The sequence below is a fragment of the Lasioglossum baleicum genome, unplaced genomic scaffold, assembly GCF_051020765.1.
Source record: "Lasioglossum baleicum unplaced genomic scaffold, iyLasBale1 scaffold0057, whole genome shotgun sequence".
In the NCBI taxonomy this organism is placed as follows: domain Eukaryota; kingdom Metazoa; phylum Arthropoda; class Insecta; order Hymenoptera; family Halictidae; genus Lasioglossum; species Lasioglossum baleicum.
Window position 1 is genome coordinate 857,501 of NW_027469117.1, and position 7,500 is coordinate 865,000.

At 50.3% G+C, this 7,500-nt stretch overlaps 1 non-coding gene and 1 pseudogene across 1 annotated transcript; both read left to right on the top strand.

Moving 5' to 3' along the window:
* The first annotated feature begins 1,237 nt into the window (after window positions 1–1,237).
* LOC143219651 (5.8S ribosomal RNA) lies at window positions 1,238–1,392 on the top strand. The gene has a single exon (XR_013011417.1). It is a non-coding gene; the product is annotated as a 5.8S ribosomal RNA (ribosomal RNA).
* Window positions 1,393–2,960: 1,568 nt separating this feature from the next.
* The window catches only part of LOC143219683 (large subunit ribosomal RNA), a 6,790-nt pseudogene continuing 2,250 nt past the window's right edge, over window positions 2,961–7,500 (top strand).

Sequence of the window (7,500 nt, forward strand, 5' to 3'; positions counted from 1 at the left end):
ACAAACAAAATCTCAGGGTAACCCGTGGTAAACGCGCGGTTGCACGCGTTTGTGTTATCGTTCGCGAACTATCGTGAAGATAGACGAGACGCGAAGGACCGGCTCGTGATGCTCGCCTTTAAAGCAGTCGTGAGTCTGACACCCTACTCCGTGCGTGTGGCCCAATAGTGCGCACCGCGAGAGCGTGGGACGAATGACCGCTGCCAGAGCCGACTGTGAGTCCCGCTCTCTATTTGTATCGGGTTCGCGTATAACCAAGAGCACGAAACGTTGCTGCGCCGCACGCGGTGTTCGTTGACGACGGAACGTATATTTATTATAATATTATACATTCGCCAGAGCGGACCGGCTCGTGATGCTCGCTTTTGTAAAGCAGTCGTGAGTCTGACACCCTACTCCGTGCGTGTGGCCCAATAGTGCGCATCGCGAGAGCTTGGGACGAATGACCGCTGCCAGAGCCGGCTGTGAGTCCGCTAATCTGTCGAATAAAATAAAAATATGGTAATATCGTTCCGACGAAAAACGGTGTTCCGAGAGGACCGGCCGTGACGCTCGCTATAAAGCCAATGGCGCGATTATTCCCGACGACACCCTACTCTCTGTGTGGCCCAATAGTGCGCGCAGACGAGCTTGGGACGAGAACGGGGATCGCGCCTACGGCCAGAGCCGGCTCGCGAGTCCGCTTGTATCGGAATTTATCGTTACCTCGAGCACACACCAACATTTTATGGAAATGTGTTTTATACGGGAAGTGGACCGGCTCGTGAAGCTCGCTTTTAAAGCAGTCGTGAGTCTGACACCCTACTCCGTGCGTGTGGCCCAATAGTGCGCATCGCGAGAGCTTGGGACGAATGACCGCTGCCAGAGCCGGCTGTGAAGTCCTCCGTTCTCACATCAAATGAAATGGAAGTGAAGAGGAGAGGAATATTATTACATCTCTGGATCCAGTATCGGGTTGTCTACGATCCCCGTCGTTTTCAGAGAATATATTCATCTCCGCGTTTTCCACGTTAACGGTTTTTCAATGTACTGTTCGCCCGGCCGTCGGATACGTGTTGCGTATCTGACGGTTTTTTTTTTCCGTTTCCACGGACGACGATAGTGTCGTCCTTAAAACGACGCCTGAACGAATCTCCTTCGCGCGCTGGTTGGAGCGTTCAGGTACAATGCGTTCTTACGAACCGCAGAACAAGAGACAGATACATATATTGATTTGTAAATCAAAAATATATACGATTACCCTGAACGGTGGATCACTTGGCTCGTGGGTCGATGAAGAACGCAGCTAATTGCGCGTCAACGTGTGAACTGCAGGACACATGAACATCGACATTTCGAACGCACATTGCGGTCCACGGATACAATTCCTGGACCACGCCTGGCTGAGGGTCGTTTACGTAACCATAAACTGCTTGCGTTGCTCTTGTAAGTCCCCGCCGTCGCTTACCTCTCCAAATATATTTTTGGAGGGCGCCAAAGAGCGTTTCGGAGTCGGGTTGCAAAGATGCTACGTACGAGCGAATGATGGGCGTTTCGTCGGCGTTTGTCGCGGTTCTGTGAAAATTGCCAATTTTTGCATTGCGTCTTATAAACACATACAAATATATATATATCTAGTTTCCACGAGAGGCGAAGTAGGGATTGGTATTTCTTACGTTCGGACTTGCGTGAGTGTTTTTACGGTGTCGTGAGTCGTATTGAAAATACGACCGCCCGTAAGGCACCGCTTCGACGAGGATCTCCAAATCTCTCACCTTCTCTGCGAAACGATTCGCCTTGCGGAAAGAAGCGTTTCCACTCATGAACATTTAACGCGCTCCCGACGTCGCCTGAAATGATGCGTATATACGAAAGAGGTATATTTACAAGAGTCTCGCGAGACTACAGAGATGGACACACAAATTATAAAAGAAAGAAAGAATACTGTGTGGCACACAGAGTGTGTGTGGTGTGGCAATGTTAAGCCCCAGGGAGAGAATATGCCTGTGCGTGGATGAGTTTCTTAACTCTACGTTATAATTGCCATACGGCGGAGGGTCGTCGTTGCCGGCGATTTCGACAAACACATTCCTTTTCGAGTCTTCGAGGGAAGAGACGAAAGAGATCTCTCGTTCTATCGCGAACGCTTTGATGATCGATGGACAGCGGAGCAAAGCGCAGCAATGTGCGGGATGAGCACGTCGTACTTGATCGGGTCGGAATTATTCCCCGTCGTCGACGTGTCCTCGCTAATCTGTGCGATTGCCATTCCATCGCCACGTTCGCGTTGAATCGTATTGATGACGGCCTATGAGCGTCTTGAGATCTTACTCTCTTTCTCTCGTGTCTCTAATTTGGTTTTGCGTTTGATCGATGATAAATCGTTTCGTGCGCAACGTTTCTGTACCCCCGTGGTTTTTGGTTCAATTATATAGAAGTAGAGAGAAAAAGAAATCCCACCGGGTTATATGTATTATTATTTTTTTTTTTTAATAATATGTATACTCCTCTATTGGCGAGGCTTATTTCGAACTTGATTGTCACACGACGCAAAAGACACACTTGTGTGTTCACGCACGGAACAGCACCGCGGAGAGAGAAAAGGTATATCCAATGATGAGAACCTTTATGTCGGTCGCCCCATGTCTTTTCTTTTCTTCATTGTCGATTCGTGCGGAACCGCGCGATCTGTCGGTCGTCCAGTCCCCGAAAGTTCTTTTCGACGGACGTTAAAGTTAACCGGCCAGATCGTCTAGCGAGAGTTTCCGATCGACACACGAGATGAAGAAAGAATTATATTGACACTTTGGTGTGGCGCATAAGGCATATATCGGTTTTTTGTTTACCTTTTTCTCTCTTCTGTCGTGTAGTGTTGTTTCGTTTTCTTTTTTTTTCTTTTTTTTTTGTGCTTTGTACGTTTTCGCGAGTACTACTTTTACGCTCTTTCGGCCGAAACACACAAAATTTTGTATCACGTACGACGACCTCAGAGTAGGCGAGATTACCCGCTGAATTTAAGCATATTACTAAGCGGAGGAAAAGAAACTAACAAGGATTTCCTTAGTAGCGGCGAGCGAACAGGAATTAGCCCAGCACTGAATCCCGCGGTTCTGCCGTTGGGAAATGTAGTGTTCAGGAGGGTCAATTTATCCCGAGACGTCGAACCGCGTCCAAGTCCATCTTGAATGGGGCCATTTACCCGTAGAGGGTGCCAGGCCCGTAGCGACTGGTACGCGTTTCGGGAGGACCTCTCCTTAGAGTCGGGTTGCTTGAGAGTGCAGCCCTAAGTGGGTGGTAAACTCCATCTAAGGCTAAATATGACCACGAGACCGATAGCGAACAAGTACCGTGAGGGAAAGTTGAAAAGAACTTTGAAGAGAGAGTTCAAGAGTACGTGAAACCGTTCAGGGGTAAACCTGAGAAACCCAAAAGATCGAATGGGGAGATTCATCGTCGACGAGGCTGGCTTCCGTTGGTGCGCAGATAGCCCGTAATGGGCCACTTCGGTGGTTCCAGTGCGAGGGTACACCATCTTCGGCAAATGTTCCGGTCGCGTAGTCGTGCACTTCTCCCTTAGTAGAACGTCGCGACCCGTTGCGTGTCGGTCTACGGCTCGAGTTGTTGCCTGTCGTGTCGCCTTCGTGCGCACACGGCAGACGCTCGATCGCCTGGCCGGCTGCGTGACGGTACTCTGACGGTATCGGGCCGCAACCAATCCATTTTCGAATGTGTGTGCGTCAGGCCCGCCGCAAGCTCGGTTAGTTTGTCACCCGGATGGTACGGACCTAGCGCCGGCTCCGGGCCTAACCAGCTGTTAGCAGGCGGTGTCCTCGGACTGGCCAAGCTTTGAATTACCGGTCAGCGACGCTACTGCTTTGGGTACTCTCAGGACCCGTCTTGAAACACGGACCAAGGAGTCTAACATGTGCGCGAGTCATTGGGACATGTAAACCTAAAGGCGCAATGAAAGTGAAGATCGTACCTTAGCGTCGATCAAGGGAGGATGGGCCGCGTCACGATGCGGCCTCGCACTCCCGGGGCGTCTCGTTCTCATTGCGAGAAGAGGCGCACCCAGAGCGTACACGTTGGGACCCGAAAGATGGTGAACTATGCCTGGTCAGGACGAAGTCAGGGGAAACCCTGATGGAGGTCCGTAGCGATTCTGACGTGCAAATCGATCGTCGGAACTGGGTATAGGGGCGAAAGACTAATCGAACCATCTAGTAGCTGGTTCCCTCCGAAGTTTCCCTCAGGATAGCTGGCACTCGCTCGTTCTCTTTTGATGAACGTGTGCGAGTCTCATCTGGTAAAGCGAATGATTAGAGGCCTTGGGGCCGAAACGACCTCAACCTATTCTCAAACTTTAAATGGGTGAGATCTCTGGCTTGCTTGGATCAATGAAGCCACGAGATTATATTGGATCAGAGTGCCAAGTGGGCCAATTTTGGTAAGCAGAACTGGCGCTGTGGGATGAACCAAACGCAGAGTTAAGGCGCCTAAGTCGACGCTTATGGGATACCATGAAAGGCGTTGGTTGCTTAAGACAGCAGGACGGTGGCCATGGAAGTCGGAATCCGCTAAGGAGTGTGTAACAACTCACCTGCCGAAGCAACTAGCCCTGAAAATGGATGGCGCTGAAGCGTCGCGCCTATACTCCGCCGTCAGCGGCAAGTGAGGTTGACGTTAGCTTTTTTTAAAGGCGCGTCTTCCATGAAGCTCTGACGAGTAGGAGGGTCGCGGCGGTGTGCGCAGAAGGGTCTGGGCGTGAGCCTGCCTGGAGCCGCCGTCGGTGCAGATCTTGGTGGTAGTAGCAAATACTCCAGCGAGGCCCTGGAGGACTGACGTGGAGAAGGGTTTCGTGTGAACAGCCGTTGCACACGAGTCAGTCGATCCTAAGCCCTAAGAGAAATCCTATGTAGATGAGGTGTCCTAAGAGAGAGCAAAATATCATTAAATGATAAACACACACCCATCGGGCGAAAGGGAATCCGGTTTCTATTCCGGAACCCGGCAGCGGAACCGCTTACCAATCGGGCCCTCGTAAGAGTGTTCGTCGGGGTAACCCAAAATGACCTGGAGACGCCGTCGGGAGATCCGGGGAGAGTTTTCTTTTCTGTATAAGCGTTCGAGTTCCCTGGAAACCTCTAGCAGGGAGATAGGGTTTGGAACGCGAAGAGCACCGCAGTTGCGGCGGTGTCCGGATCTTCCCCTCGGACCTTGAAAATCCAGGAGAGGGCCACGTGGAGGTGTCGCGCCGGTTCGTACCCATATCCGCAGCAGGTCTCCAAGGTAAAGAGCCTCTAGTCGATAGATTAATGTAGGTAAGGGAAGTCGGCAAATTGGATCCGTAACTTCGGAATAAGGATTGGCTCTGAGGAGCGGGGCGTGTCGGGCTTGGTCGGGAAGCGGGTCTGGCTGACGTGCCGGGCCTGGGCGAGGTGAACACATTGATGGGAATCCGAGCTCGGTCCCGTGCCTTGGCCTCCCGCGGATCTTCCTTGCTGCGAGGCTTTCGTCTAGAACGATCGTCCTCTTCGGCCGCCATTCAACGCTCAGCTCAGAACTGGCACGGACTAGGGGAATCCGACTGTCTAATTAAAACAAAGCATTGCGATGGCCCCCACGGGTGTTGACGCAATGTGATTTCTGCCCAGTGCTCTGAATGTCAACGTGAAGAAATTCAAAAAAGCGCGGGTAAACGGCGGGAGTAACTATGACAACATGGCTCTCTTGATGATAAGAGAGAGAGTCATGCACATATGCGGGTAACACCCAAGGTGTTAGGTTTACAGGTCGCCTAACACCGGATCCTTATTTGTGAGGGGTAGAGCAACCGTTTCCCTAAGCGAATCCTACGGGATAAGCGATTATGGGTTAAGGAGAGGCTCCGCCTAGAGACGGTCAGTTATTTCTTATGGCTATCTCGACGGGTGCACACTGGGTAAGGTGGACCCACCACCGAATCCCCCCGGAAGTCGGGTGACATTTCCCCGCCCGGGCCCCACGCCGGGGAAGTCGTAGGTGGAAGTGCGCGCGCCACTCGTGGGAGGGCTTCGCATCGACCCCAGTGTTAGCGGGGGGAGTTGAGGTCTCCCCTGTAAGCGGATACTCACCGGTGAAAGTCCGGTAAATCGCTGCGTGCTTGGGAGGAGGACTTACAGCCAGAGTGGGGGGAGCGAGGATCTTGCCGAGAAGGTATTGCCTCGAGGCTCTCCAAGTGTGGGGATGATGGTTCGGCACATTACTCTTTAGCCGAGTATCTCGGCGGGAGTAATAACCATCATTCTCTTGAGGTAGCCAAATGCCTCGTCATCTAATTAGTGACGCGCATGAATGGATTAACGAGATTCCCTCTGTCCCTATCTACTTTTTCGTCCCGACTCGTGGGAACAGCTATGAATAATTCGAACAAATCTAAAAACCAAAAACAAAAAACAAACAAAAAGACGGAAGGTGGAGAGAAGGTAACGAAAGCCGGGGGAAAAAAGGAGGTGAGAAAAGAGAAAGAGGTTGTAAGGGAACCGACCATAGCACCGGAGAACTTGGACTCTGAGTCCGAGTACATCTCCGAAAATGAAAACAACTCAGAAATGGAGTTTGAGAGCAACACTGAGCAGCTGCGTTCTGACCAAACACTACAGCAGGCTCAAGAAACAAATACAAAAGGGAAAAAGAAGAGGAACAAGCAAGATCGTTCCAGCGACTCAGACAGTCAATCTGAGTTGCAACCAAAGAAAGTACAAAAGGAGCAGCAGGCTGAGGATGAGGACGAAGACCTCATAGATCACTATAAACTCAAGCACCTGCACATGGAAATGCGAAATTTCCTTATATTAAACGACATAATGATACCCGATTCATTGATTCCGGAATTTGAGTCAATAAATAATGCATTACTAAATCAGGCCATTGATCTAGGCTTTATCCTGAATAGTGCGAGAAGGATTAGAGACGATAGAAAAGAGACCAAAATAAAATACCAAGAGAGCCTGATGAGGGCCAGTGCTCTCACCAAAGAAAACCATACACTGAAAAAGCGTAACGAGGGAATGGATGCCCTAGAACAAGAGAACAAAGAGCTCAAGGAGAAACTCCTTGAGCTAGAGAAATCCCATGAAATCACTTGGAGGGACAAATTCAACGAACTATCTGCAAAGATAGACAGAATCGCAGAAACGAAACAGAGTAGTGGCGAGGAAGCTTCGGCCTCCAAACCACAATTATACTCTGAAATAATTAAGGCAAATAAGAGAACTAGGCAAATAGCCAAAAAGACTGCAATCCAACAGTCGAAACCAGCAGTGGCAATCTACCCCGCGAAGGGTAGTACAATCTCGAATAGCGACGAGACAAAAAAGATACTGTCGGAGTTTATAAACCCGACAGAAGAGAAAATAAGAATCCGGAACCTGAAGAAAATCGGGAACTCCGGAATTCTAATAGAGACCGAAACAAAGGAGGACCTTGAGCAAGTCCTCCAAAACAAAAAACTAAGGGAAAAAGTACAGATCGGTTCCCTCC